Source organism: Cavia porcellus, unplaced genomic scaffold (assembly GCF_034190915.1).
Source record: "Cavia porcellus strain 051 isolate PalLab524CR breed Dunkin Hartley unplaced genomic scaffold, mCavPor4.1 scaffold_14, whole genome shotgun sequence".
Classification (NCBI taxonomy): Eukaryota; Metazoa; Chordata; class Mammalia; order Rodentia; family Caviidae; genus Cavia; species Cavia porcellus.
In genome coordinates this window covers 67096948-67111500 of record NW_026947497.1, presented here as the reverse complement: position 1 = coordinate 67111500, position 14553 = coordinate 67096948, and the positions used below count along the sequence as shown (strand labels likewise).

At 38.3% G+C, this 14553-nt stretch overlaps 1 protein-coding gene across 3 annotated transcripts in view; it reads right to left on the bottom strand.

Annotated features, from left to right (window-relative positions):
- Positions 1-14553, bottom strand: part of Map3k13 (mitogen-activated protein kinase kinase kinase 13) — a 156380-nt gene that overhangs the window by 128005 nt on the left and 13822 nt on the right. The gene's annotated exons all lie outside the window — the stretch shown is intronic.

Below are 14553 nucleotides of genomic sequence, written 5' to 3'. Positions count from 1 at the left end.
AATGAACTGGGGGAATTTGCAACCACCAATTCAACCCTACAGAAAGTATTGCAGGATATTCTAAAAAAAGAAAAATACAAAGAACCCAGAAATAGTGGCGGGGAGGCCACAACGAATGGAGCAGAGAACAAAATGAAGAAGACAAACTGACAGCTACTGACAGAAAAAGAGCTCAACAGAAATGAGACAGAGAAGATTGGATGATAGGAACAGTTTTTTTTGGAGAAAATGACATCTTAATAGGTAATGCTGATTTAGTACCATCTTGTTTTGAAGTCTCATCTAGCTTTTGTTCTTCTGTCTCCAATGGTCTAAACAGGTTGTATCATATTGGATTTTGTTATGTACGATAGTATAAGCAAAAACCTTTTAAAGACAAGGAGATTATACAGAGACCATTGTTCATTTTCTGTTAGTCGATTCTAAATACTCTATAATGCTGTCATTCTCTTAAATGGTTTTACATTGTTTTGATATACTTAATGCTACAGTATATGAAGTTGTACTCAAGGACTTCAGGGAGGGAATCAATATGGTAACTATTTTTGGGTCAGGAATATCTGGTGGTGAAACACTATTCTGCTTAAATGGTTATGTTTTGATCTGCCCTGTTTCACTGTTATGCCCTCTTTTTTCTCAATCTCCACTCCATTATTTACTTTTTTATTTTTATCCATTTAATTAAAGGGAAAAATATAGCAGGATATAATATAGTAACCCACTTTGACTCTCTATTATCTCGATTTGAAGCCCTGTATTACTCTCACCATCTTGTTTTTGACTGAGGTTCCTCTATTCTGTTTTGCTGGATAGTATCAGGTTCGAAAGTTTAGGCATCAGCTGAGAAGATAATGAGATTCATTATAACGCCCATTCTCGTTGACTTTTATCTACTTTTGAAGACCTACAATATCTCCAATGTTTTGGTTTTGTCGGTTTTATTCTTTACGGTTTTGTTCAATTGTATTACAACTAATGATATAGGCAATTCTATTAGAAATAGCGGGAGGCATTATGGTAACCATTGTTGATCACCTTGTATTATGTTTTTATAATATCTATTATGTCCACCCTTTTGACTTGACCGATTCTGTTCTGTTATGTCACATTTGGTTTTACTCTCTTCCAAAAAAGCAATAAGAACCGTGGGAGCAATGAAACCCAAAATGTGTAATAGTCACTGTACAAAAGAGAGGAAAAGAAAGTGCTCTAAACTATATAACTGCATGTATATTTAAATGTATAAGATAGAAAATGATATCACAGAGTTTTATTGGATCATTGAACAGAACTGTTTGCAGTATCATTGTTGGAATGTCCACTCTACAAGCTTTAATTTTGTGACTGGAACAATTATTTCTAAGATGGCAATATGTAATCCATTAACTAGTGATTTCCTACTGCGCATTTTTTTCTTCTGTAAATCTGTATAACTTGTACCCCTTCACTTTTTTTTTTTCTTTCTTTTCTTTTCTCCTTAAATAAAAATTAAAAAAAAAAAAAAAAAAGGAGAAAGACAGATTGTTGGTGGAAAAGGTCACTCTGACCTCTTCTCCTTGCAGCAGAGCCTAAGTGGAACCCAGAATACACAAGTCAAAGTCTTCTTCAAGAAAGCCTGTCCAATTTAAAGGCCTTTGGGCAAAAGGCATTCCATTTATCATCATGCTTCTTAAACTGGGGTATCTGAGGCCACAGGGTAGATCTTTATGCTGTAACAGCTTTACTTGGAGAAAATAAATTGAAACAGAAGAATGCAAAATTTGCATGCATTATTTTTTACCTTAATATAATCCTGATAATTACAGACTTCTATAGTTTAAGAGAAAACCGATTTTAAGACTAATCACAAGAAACCAGTTTCTTTCCTAAATGTTTAGATTTCTAAACAAAAATTTACCTTACATAGTAAGTAGTTTTCAATACTCCATTATTACATCATCTGAAATTACCTTCTGAGGCAAAAAAAAAAAAAAAAAAAAAGCTAGTGAAATATCAAACCTGGAAGGCAAAACCACAGCTCTTGTAAGTATTTCATTCAGCCTACGTTGTGGCTTTCATAATTAATAACAACCTCAGGGACATGTTGTCACTTCTTAACATTTCCTACTGCCTCCAATTCTCTGCTGTCACATTTTCAAGATTTTGATATAATCATGTTTGGAGAAAGCAATCATAGACTCAGCTGAATCTAGCATTTGTGATTGATTTGTTTTTTGGTGCTGGGACTGGCGATGTGTGTGCTGCACCCACCCAGGGGTGGAGCCAGCATATTGCGGGAAGAAGATGTGTCTTTCTTCTGCTCTGTTTGCTCTTGCTGTTTGCAGCAGCCAGCCCCACCAGGCCATCCTGCCTTGGAGCCAACCGGGTATGAACTGAAACTTCCAAGAACTGTAAGAAATAAACCTTCTCTTGCTTCACTTTGAGTGTCAGGTATTTTGTCTCAACAATGAGCAAAAAGTAACCAAGACAATAACTGAGTAATTTGGTATTACCTACAAAGGTAAAAAAAAGCACATACCTACAACTAGCAATTCAATTCTCAGGCACACAAGGGTCCCCACCTGGTACACTAAGGAACCCTAATATGCAAGGAATGTGAATTCAGCTCTCCAGACAGCCAGAAACTTCTAGCCCTGAGACACAGCTGTATTCCTTTAACCAGAGTGTTGTATGGCTATTCTCTATCACTTCCTGTGTGTGGTAGGATGTGAACAAGGTTAAGAGACACTGACAGAGAACTTCTTACATACAGGGAGACACATAAACAGAATATATGTCTATTTGGGAGCAATGTTGTAATAACTAAAAACAAGAACATCCTAAAAGTCTACCAGTCAAATCACCTACTAATAAATTCCGGAACACTCACACAAGTAGTAAAAACTAATAAGCAATAGCTATACACATTAACATGGATAAATCTAAGGCTATAACATTAATGGGGGGAATATGTCCCAGAAAAGGACATACAATATGATTTCATTTTTATGAAATGAGAAACCATGAAAACGTAACCAGAATATGGTTTTGTGATATATAGATATGTGATGAAGCTACTAAGAAAAACAAGAGAAAGATTAATGCAAAATTCAGAACTTTGGTTACCTGTGCAATTTCAAGAAATTTAAGGACCTAGCAGGAGCGAGCAAGAGATTTAGGAATAAAGGTCACGTTGTCTTTCTAAACTGAGCCGTCGGTGTACACCCATATTCTCTGTGTAGTTATTCCATAAATATCTTATAATTTCTGAAAATCTACTGTACTTATCCTTAATAACTTAAAAGACTTTTTGTAGTGGTGCTGGAGATCAACCCCAGTGCCTCACGGGTGCTAGGCAAGTGCTCTACCACTGAGCTACACTCCCAGCTCCTTTTTCAAAAGCTCTACTTTGTTTGAAAGTGGACAGCAAATGAACCCATCTCTCCAGTAGAATGAGGTTTATGGAATATAAGGGACGATAACAGACATGACAAATTATTTAGAACCTTTCACAAAAGACTTGGTGATTCCAAAATTCTAATAAAAAGTTTTTAAAGCTCCCCAAATAATTAAATTTAAAACTAATTTAATTTAATATGCTATCATTTTATGATGCACTATATGTATAAATTTTAATATTAAATATGGATTTAAAGATTCAAGGTGATTAAACTGGCAGTCTAGGACACGAATAACTCCTCTTGCTATTTACCAAACAGCTACTATTTCACTGTATATTTACACAAAAGACACTGACAGAATGACAGTACTTTAGTTCATCATGTACATCCAGCAATGTTTGCATAGTCAGATGCCTGTCTGTCTGTTAAAATCATTTAAGGGCAGGTAAAAGCTTCAAGAACAAAAACTGGGTGTTTCAACTGATATAACTGCCAAGGAAAACACACCAAAGACATTTTCAGAATTCCTGCCTGTTCTGTCCCCTGTATTTTATGGGCCACTAGGAAGCCATTTTTTCCTAGCACTGGATATTTTACCAACCCAGAAGAAATATAATAAACTACAAAGGTATAAATTTCCAAATTAATTAAGTCTATTTTTTTTTATTTGAAATGTAAAAGAAATCCAGTTTGAGCTCTCCCTCTGATACGCAAACAAACAAGAGCCACTTTAAAGGCAGATGTGATAATGTTTACACAAAGGCAATATTTTTCCTTTTCTTTTTTTTCCCCTCCCTTTAAGGTTTTAATGGTTGAATGACCTTGCTGGAATTCCCCTGTCCACTCTGGAGTATCTATTTGGAACTTCCAAACAGAAACTGCATTCACATGACACGTTAGAGCGGCAGGCCAAGCGGTCTGGGTCTCTGGACCTTGGACTTGCGCTGTTAGTTCACAGATGAACCAATAAACTTTACATAAAATGAAAGGCTTTGTTTTGTCCTCTAAGACTACTTAAGACAAGATCAAATTTAAATGTACCTGACATTTTATATTCACAGGGTTCATTATACACAGAAAAACTATACATATTTACCCAATTCAAGAAATTACCTTTGCTATAACTTTAAGCTATCAGCAATGAGTTCATTTTCAAGCCTTTTGACAATGAATGAACAGTATCATGCTGAGGTGGGAACCTGAGTCCACAATGGATCCCTGTTACCTTAACTGCCTTAGAAATCTAAATAATACCAATCCTCTACTTTGGCTTTATTTCAGAATTCCTGAAACATTATTTTCACGAAGAGAAATTAGTCAGATGTTTTGTAAAAAGGCTTGTGAGAAGCCTTTCCTTTCCTGTGTGATTTGGCTTTGAAACCAGCTGTGAGCCACTGAAAACCCACAGGTTTACAGGGAATAGTGAGGGCAATTTAGAGTAGAAACAACAATCCACCTCGCCACACCTCTGGTTTCACCTGGACACTTCACTCCCTGGGCACCAGGTTAAAGTACAATAAATGTTTCCCAGTCATCTACTTACTTTCAAAAACTGTTATAGAGCAGGAAAAACATGTGACAATTTGTAATCTGAGTTTCTACAGAATATATTAGTGTTTTAGAAATTGAGAGTAGGAAAAAAATAAGAGTATCAGGGTACCAGACTTGAGCTCCCAAGACTGGGAGGTAGCTTACGTCACTTGTCTAGGGCCAAAACAGTGAATGGGGCAGTCTGGCTTCGGGTTCAAGTGTGTAACTGAGGCAGGGAGAAAATAGGACACTGAGGCAGTTACTTGATTAAGAAAGAGGCAGGTAGCTGCACTTTGGGTGATATGCAGGAGAAAGACCGCAAATGGTTTAATCAAAGAGATAAGCCACTGTATTCTAAGATACGGAAGCAAGATGAGACTGAGGCAGTCTCCATCCCCCAGGAGACCTTGACTAATGTTATTCTTCTGAGACCCAAGAGTGAACCCTGTGCCACATGTGGCTCTGTCTTTGGAGCTTCCAGCTTTATTGTCCTTAACTGGGCTCCTCCAATGAGCAGCCAGCTTCGCTTCTGAACTAAGCTTCTCTGTGTAGAGCAGCCAACTGTGTTTCCTTCCTATAGTACATTTGCTTTTTGTTTTCACATTAGCTACTAACATACGATTTCCACCTTAAAAAAGGGGTCAACCTGTACTAGCTAATAACAGGGACGGTGGCGGAGCTTCACAGTAGATGCCTGCCTAGCATGCATGAGGCCCTGGTTTCAACACCCAGCGCTGCAAAAACAGACAACAAAAATATGTAGGGGAAAATGTAGCAGCAGGTGCACTGCTTTTTAAAATGCTTTTTCCTAGACAATCTCAGTGCACTTTTAGAATAGTGGCTGGAATCTTCTTAATATTACAGATTTTTTGAAGGAAAAATTTCAAACCATCATTTTTAAATAAAAATTACAGAAGGTCATTATTTTGGGCTAAACTCCTGCCCCAACAAAAATAAAAACGAAGTCACCCATGCCTAAACCCCATTTTACCAAGTAAAAGCTGTTTTGCTGACCTGAGAAATCACTTAGGAAGATGGCCAAATCTCCCAAACATACCAGTTTCGGTTGGCAGAATAATGTAGTTCCTTCTGTAATATTTAATCCTTACCCCCCAAAATGTAACCTGAAGTAACCTGTTAGTCAATTAGTTATTTTTCTATTATTTCATCTCACTGTCCCCATCTTGCAATGAAAGTCACTCTGAAATTGCCAGTTTGCTTTGGTTTCTTGTTTCAAGGGCTTTTTTCTGGTAAAACTAACTTGTGCTCAGCTCATCAGAACACATTCTATTTTATGGAAGGAAGCGTTGCCAGATTCTAGAATAGAAAATAAAGCCAATTAAGATCTTTAAATTGTTGCAATTTTATCCTTTGATAAGCATAGTGTCACAGTAATTATAGGGCTGAATTAAAGGCCTGGTCATTGTCCTCCCTTGTCCAAGCTCACAACACTGCCTTCCCCACCACCACCAAGTTAGGAAGGAGCAGTAAACGGGATACAAACTGCAAATGTAACTGCAATTCTAATTTTTTAAGTAAAGCTAGAATCAAAATTGGGGGTCCAGGAAAAGAAAAAATAGATAAACCAGATCACTTACTCCCAAGGGCTTTATTTCTATTTATACTTCCTTACTCTCATCTACTTAACAAAAGGAGAAAAAAAATGACAATCTCTTGAAATATTAGCAAGATATTTAATATTAACAGTTTTAATTATTTCCTAATCTTTACTTCCTAAAAGACTTTGTTGTTTTCTCTCTGTGCATGTTATAAAATATATACATGTATTTGGCCTCCATCTCATGGCACATAATTCCACAAATGTTTAGAAAAATGCTGTTGTTTGCTAATGAGCTGGCGGACAGCTAGAAGCCTGCAGGTGGCTTCAGAACAGGAACTGGGCAGTGGAAAAGGGGAGACAAAGTAAGAAAGTTGGGATGATGAGCAGTGTTCTACAACTGCCAGCAGGGGAGAGAAATCGGAGTTAAATAGGCCAATGATATAACCTCTCGTGCGCATGGAAGAATCACCTTAAAAACCCAAAAGGATAGTTTTCTGAGAGCTCTGGAGGGCTGAACACATGGAGGGGCCCAGAGGTTCCTTGTCCCTCCCCTCATGCCCTGTCCAAAGCATCTCATCTGTATTCTTTGTAACAGACAACCTTGAGTGGTATGAGCCGCTTCTAGCACCCAAAGAGAGGTGAGAGAACTCTGATTCAGAGTCAGTGCCCCGAAGTACAGGTAAAACAGCCTGGAGCATGCACCTGGCATCTGAAGTTGGGGTACAGTCTTGGGGACTGAGCCTTTAGCCAATGGGATCTGATGCCACCCAGTTGTTGTCTATAGCAGTACTGATTGCTTGGTGTGTGGAGAATCCCTACCCCACATCTGGTCACAACAGTTGTTGTCAAGTGAGTGTATAGGAGAAACTGAATTTGAGTTTCCTTCTTCTATTTACATTCCAGATATTTTTGTTTTTGTTTTTGTTTTTAGACAGGGTCTCACCTGTCTAAAAGCCTCTAGTCCAGGCTGGCTTGAACTAGTGGCAATTGTCCTGCTTCAGCTTCCCAAGTGCTGGAATTATGAGTATGTACCACCACCACACCTGGCATTCTATTCACAATCTTTAAAGCTATAGAATATAAAGATGGCTCAAAGGATGTTAATTAAAAATGTTGGCATCCAGAGGGGTGAGAAGAATTTCAAAACCATCTCTTCTTTTGTTTCTTATATTTTGCCCCAAATACATTTATAACCAAAAAATTCTAAAAAAGTGATGGTCCATGCCAAGATTTTTATGTGAAGTTATCTATCAAGAAGTAACTCTCGATGCAAAATCAAGAAACTTTTGATTTCTAAGACACAAAAGAAAGGGAAGACACTTAGTGCCCCCCTAGCTTTCTCTTATTCTACTATACCCTCGTAATTGATATCTTCTGCTTACATTTCTCTCTGTTTTCTTTACTGTGGTTAGTTCTCAAATATCTTCACTGAAATATATAATAGTAACATGTAGAGTACACTAAATGCTCCAGGGTCTGATTCACTCCTCTTCACCCTCTGAGAAACCATGTTTCTGCGGCCTTATCCCAGGATCCCACATTCAAAACAGGCCCATTGCCTCAGCACTGTCGCCTATTATATAGTAATTAACAGGCCTTGCAAGGTCATTTCTCTGTATTTAGAGGTCAGATGCCACAGAGACAAGTAGAAAAAGCAACCACTCTGCAGCTGCCTAACTCTCTGGAGAATGTCCCAGTTTGTATTCACAAGTAAGTTCCACATTCTCCTCTTTATTAACTCAGTCATCGTTCTGAATTTGTTGCTTATCTTAGAGAAGTACCATTTTTCCTTTTCATGGAAACATCAAAGATGCTTTTGAAACTTGTTTTATTCATTTTTTAAAAATTTTCAATTTATTAGTTTCATTTATGAAGTTCACAAAGTATACTCATTTGTCTAATTAAGGTTTTACATTCATATAGTTTCAAATTATTTCCTCTCATTGCCTTACACATTGCCCAGTTTTCTTTAGAGAGCTTTACCAACTATTACTTTGTCCAAAATAACATCTTGTACTGATTATTTGCATAACATTCTATAATTTACTTGCATCAAAATGTTTTAGATTTCAACATAGTGCATGTCTTCAACAAATATTCCTCATTTAATTAACTACTGTTAATTTATTTAGAAGTATCTTGACTGTATTTTATCCTCTTCTTGGGGTAGCACAAACTGGGAAATGTCTGCATTGCATAAACTCCCACTACTTCTCCACTAGGTAGTTTTCTACCACAATCTTGCCAATTCTTCCTGCCCTTGCAGATGCTACAACACCCTATAAAATGCTGCTGAGAACAGAGCCAGAGGGTGATCCTCAGTCTCTGTGCCAGGTCTCTGCATGACTCTTGAAATGCATATGCAGGTACAGATCCACAGCAGCAGAGCCAGAGACAAAATTAGAAAGGAGATTTGAGCTTTCATCTTCCATCCACGTCTGAGACACCCAAAAGCAGCTGCGGTTGTGAAGGGTCACATGGCTCAACTGGAGGAAGCAGCCAGACAAATAAACACCCCTCTTGGTGGCCTGTAGATGTAGCAGACAGTCAACCCTCAGAATAAGCAGGGGAGAAAGAACTGCAGGTGGAAAACAGAATTCAAAAATCTCATGCTTTCCCCAGTCCCTGAAATTATTTGTGGCTCTAAGGTACAGTGGTTATTTACTCACTGTCTTTCTAAATAATACTCAGCCTCTTACATGGGCAATGAACTTTACAACTTGTACTCAATATTATTTTTGAGATAGATCCATGTTGCTACAAGAAGGTCTATAATTGTTGAATTTTATTTCAATGAATGGACAACCCAGCCAAGTTATCCAGTCTTCTCTTGACACAATGTAAGCTGTTTCCTTTTAAGGCATATACAGCAAAGTTGTTAAAATAGATCATTTAAGCAAATGTGAAAGACCACCCTAAGAACCCCACCCACTTCATTCCTAACCAACAGTATAGTGACTCTTCCAAAATAACAATGAAAAGGAAAAGAGAGATTCTAAACAATAACTAATGGATCTACTTGTCAATTTGGGGACATCAGGGCAGCTTGATGGGCCTCAAGGCCTCCCCAGAGGGCCTAAAAGATGAGTAAAGGTGATTTGCAGCTGAGAGTAGTAAACACATAGGATTGCTAGATTAACAAAGAAGGAGGAAACAAAGGATCTTGCACTAGGAGTAGGATCATTCCTAGGAAACATTCTAAATTAGGAGAACTAGTAGTTTGGCACCACACATATAAAAACAATAAAAATTTTAGAAACACAAAATAGTTTAATTCAAAGTACTTTCTGACTCAACTCCTATAGTTTTCTTAAGCTCCATCAAGAGTGAGTTCATCTGGAAAGTGGGTGCAGTCTTTGTTGACTGGCTACTGAAAGCAGAGAGCAGCAAGCATAGAGAAGTGGTAAAGAACACAAAAATGAATGAGGAGAAATGGGTATAGATGACAAGTACCGATTCCCAATACCCAGGCACAGGAATAACTGAGTAGTTAAAAAGTTATACTATTTTCATTTCCCTTTTTCTTCTATCGTTCTTTTTTTCTTTTCCATATCATTATTGTTTGCTCTGCTCCTGTTTGGTTATTTTCTAATAATGTACCTTCAAATTTCTTGTAGTACTCTGCTAATAAGCCTGTCAAAGGAGTTCCTTGTCTTGTACATCTCATCAGTTTTCCTTGTTTTAGCTTGGCACTTTTTAGAGTTTCTATTTGTTGTGTATGTTGGATCAAAAGTGTCCCTTGAAAGGCTCATGTGTGAGGTAGAACTTCTGGAGGGTAATTAGATGATGGGGAAACTAAGATCATTAACACCCGGGAGGGCACAGCTGAATGTGCTGTTAGGAGGAAGGAGGTCACTGAGGAGTAACCTTGAGGGGTGTATTCTTGTCCCCTGCAAAAGACCAAGTGGGCAGCTCTCCTTGAATGCAGAACTATTACTTCCGCATTAGTTAAATCGGGTCCTGTCTCCACCTACTGATACGTACAGAGCTGACTAAGCTATTGCCTTCTCCTTTCAACTGGCTCTAGGCAATGCAAGTAAGGCTGGCTGAGGTACCAATGTGTAATCCTTGAGGCCAGCCGACAGTTTCCCATTTCCTTGCATCCTGTTCTCCGTAAACAGTTGAGCACAAAGGGATGGCAGAGCCATATACCACCAGGAATGTCAACTGGGTACAAGCTTCAATTTAAGAGGCTGTGACTTCCCAGTGCACAAAAGTTTATATATCAGAAACTGAAGCAACAGCCTCCTAAATCACTCAAATGCTACCCTACTTGAGTTAGGCAGACTGGTCTTTCTGCATATTCTTCTCCCTGCATATTGTAGAGGTGCTTGCTGGCTACCTGGCCAGCTCAGCTCACCTGGCTCACGTAGTTCCCGCCATTCTTACCATCCTTGAGTCACTCCCTTCTTCATGAGATAATAAATTCTAGGGAAAGCCCTGGCTCAAGGCCTTTGTACCACATATCCTCAGCAGGACCGGACTCAGGACCCTTTGGTTGCCCATAACTAAATATGTTTTAGTGTCTTTATTCTCACCATGGGTTGCATTGGAGGTGGTGGATTGGAATTAACTTGCCAGGATCCCAATAATGTTTCACTGGGATTACAAATATAAACTTTCTGGACCATGAGGAAGATGAGACAAGGGGCTACAATATTTGGATTACAATACACAATATTTGAATTATAATAGTCCCCGACTTCTTCCTCTCTATTTGGCTCTTTCTTGCTCTCTGTCCTGGTTGTGATGAAGTGAGAAGTTTCCTCTACCATGCTCTCCCACCACAATGTTTCTGCCAGCTAACCACGGACTGAAACCACAAGCAAAACAAATCTTTTCGATTTTTAAGTTGTGTATTCTGTACCAGCAATGAAACATGATTAACACATTTCTCTGCTCAAAGTTCCCAACTGTTCACCATATGGTCACCTTTTCCACTGGATCTTTTACCGTATTAATCATAACTAAAATTCCAGTCTCATAGCTTCAACATCACGATCATCTCTGGTTCTGGATATGCTACTTGTTTTATCTCTTGAAAACAGGTGGTTATTTGTTTTTTTTATGTGGAATATGTAAATTTTTTACTTAGTGCAAGATATTATCTATAGAATATCAGTACACACTGAGGAAAAGAATAGTCACTAACTGGAAATGTTATGTCAGGAAAACTGAAATAATGAGAGATAAAGTAAGTAGCTGAGCTGTTTTTCCTGTTGCTATAGTTCCCATCAGTGTACCTTCCTCCTGCAGAACACAGCTGCTGTCTGTGCTTAGTGAGGAACCTGAGGTACTCAAGGAGTCTTGCCCAGTGTTTTAGTCCTCTCTCAGCCTTCAGCAGTCAATGCATGCATAGCTCTGCCACAGAGGGTTCTTTCTCTACATCCCTGCTTGTACCTTAGCAATAGACCACTGTCATTGTTCTCAGTGCTAACTATCACGACTCTCTTGACATAGCCTCAGTGTTATGCAAGCCTTGTGCCTACAGGCCTTGGGTACAATGCTTTTTGTGCCTGAATCTATGAAGAATCTACAAAAACTCCTCAGCCTGTCTCATGTGGAACACTGGTGGAATCAGCATCATTTGGATAGTTGGGGGCCACTGAGAATGGAGGGAGAGCTCAGCCACTAGCTGAGAACCTGCAGAACCAGCAGACAGAAGATGGCAAAGCTCAGGGGAACTGCAAAGAAACTGAAACCATGAGCAAGATAAATCTTTTCTATTTTTAAGTTGTGTATGTTAGGTATTCTGTACCACCTACTCAAGGTTTTTCCCTTGGAAGAGAAAGAGAAGAAAGCCCTCCAACCTCATAGCTATCTCGGTAAAATTCCTTGAGTATCCCAGGATGAGGAACTGTTTCTGTTAAGACTGACAATAGAATTGTCAATAGAATTGTCTGACAACAGAATTGTCAATTGACAATACAATTGCCAATAGAATTGTGAACTTCGGATGCCTGGTGGATGTTGAAAATAAAATAGCTCATTGTAGCACTGGAGAAACTGCAGTACTGCAGAAAGACATTAGAGGGACCAAGAGGTCATTACAGGATCCTGAACAGAAACCAGCAAATCACTCTCAGACATGACATGCACATCCAAAGAAGTCCCACAAAATGCTTGCAAGGCTCTACAACTCTAAAAAAGAAAGGAACGGAACCTATTTGAAAAACTAAATCCTCAAGCTTCCTATATGTGAGGAAAGAAATGGACATCTAAATTCAATAAACTCAAAGTATTCCAACCAGGACAAATCCAAAGAGGCCCACATCAAGATATATTACAATCAAACTGTCAAAAGTCAAAGACAAAGAATCATGAAGGCAGCAAAGCATAGCAACTTGTCACATACAAGAGAGCTCTTATCAGTGTATTTTTCAGTAGAAGCATTATAGGCCAGAGACAGTGACACAATACATTCAAAATGCTAAAGAAAAAAATCTGCTAAACATTACTCTATCAAGCAAAACTGTCCTTGAAAAATAAGAAATTAATGCAGTTGAGACTAAGAAACAAATCAAAGAATCAATGAATAGAAAAGTTGTTCTTTGAAAGAATACAATTGATAAACCATTAGCCAATCTCATCAAAAGAGGAAAGAAAAAACACAAATTCAAACAATTAGGAATGAAAAGGGAGAAGTCACAACAGATCCTACAGAAATTCAGACGATCACCAATGCCTACCACGAAAACCTATATTCTAATAAAATGGAAAACACAGCAGTGGGCAGATTTCTAGACACAATCAAATTGCTAAAACTAAATTAAGAAGATATAAGAATTCTAAACAAGCCAATATCAACTAATGAAATTGAAAATGTAATTAAAAATTTACCAACAAGGAGAATGGAAAAAGATATTCCATACAAATGTTATTGAACGACAGCAGGGATGGCCATATCCGACTACTATCAGAGAGAGTAGACATTTAAACATTTGTAAGAGATAAAGAAGGACGGTATAACCAAAAGATGTAACAACTATATAGACACCTAAGTAGAGCATCCAGGAAAACGAAGCAAACACTGCAAGAAGGAGAAATAGTTAAAACAATGACTCTGTGAGGCTTCAAAACCTCACTTTCAACAGTGGATAGAAGCACAAGACAGAAGCAGAGCATCTCAGTAATCCCAGGTACTGGAAGGCCTGAAGCGGGAGGATCTAAGTTCAAGGCCAGTCTGGGCAGCTTGGCAAGATCTTATCTCAAGTGGAAAATAAAAATAAAAGGGCTGGGGTAAAAGCATCTCTTGCTTTTAGCACCATATCCCAGCCCTGGGTTTGATTGACAATACTACCAAAAAATTTTAATTATATACTGGTAACAAACTTGAAAATAGCAAGTATCCAACACTATTTTCATAAACTAGCAAAATGTATATTGATAGTTGAAAAATTCTTAGTTTAAAAGTTTTCCCATTATCTCAAAACTACTTTGACTTTTCTATATTTTATTTTAAACAGCTTGATTTCTATATAAATGAAACTTTTATATTCAGCCACATCAAGGTAATTCAAAAATATACACTTAGCCCATTTAAGCAATGATGTATGGCATTTGCTCACTCACAGATACTTATTTAGTACTTTCTATGAGCCAGGCCTTGCACTAGTAGGACCCAGGGTTAGGACACCAAGAAAGACAAACCAACCACTTTTCCTCAGACAGCTCGCCTTCTAGCGCTAGAAGAAAGAAACAAGATACACTAGGAAACACTATAGAATGCTATGTGGTAAGAAGTGCTAAGAAGAAAAAGAAAATGGAGTGCATAGTGGTGGAAGACTTTCAGATAATGCGGGCAGTGAAGCCCTCACTCAGGAAGTAACCTGCGTGTCACAGCCTGAAGGAGGGGAGGGAATGCGCCCACGGTAGGAGGAAGAATGTTCCAAACACAGGGCACTACACCAGCAAAAGAGTTGGAGGGCCTATACAGAGAGAGATGCTGACACTTTGTTTACATAAGTCTGGAGTTCAGAGGCAAGGTCCAGTAGAGTTAAAAGTGTGAAAGTCAACATTACGAAGATGGCATTAAAGTTGAGAGTAAATGAGATTAAAACAAAGGAACACAGTATACATATA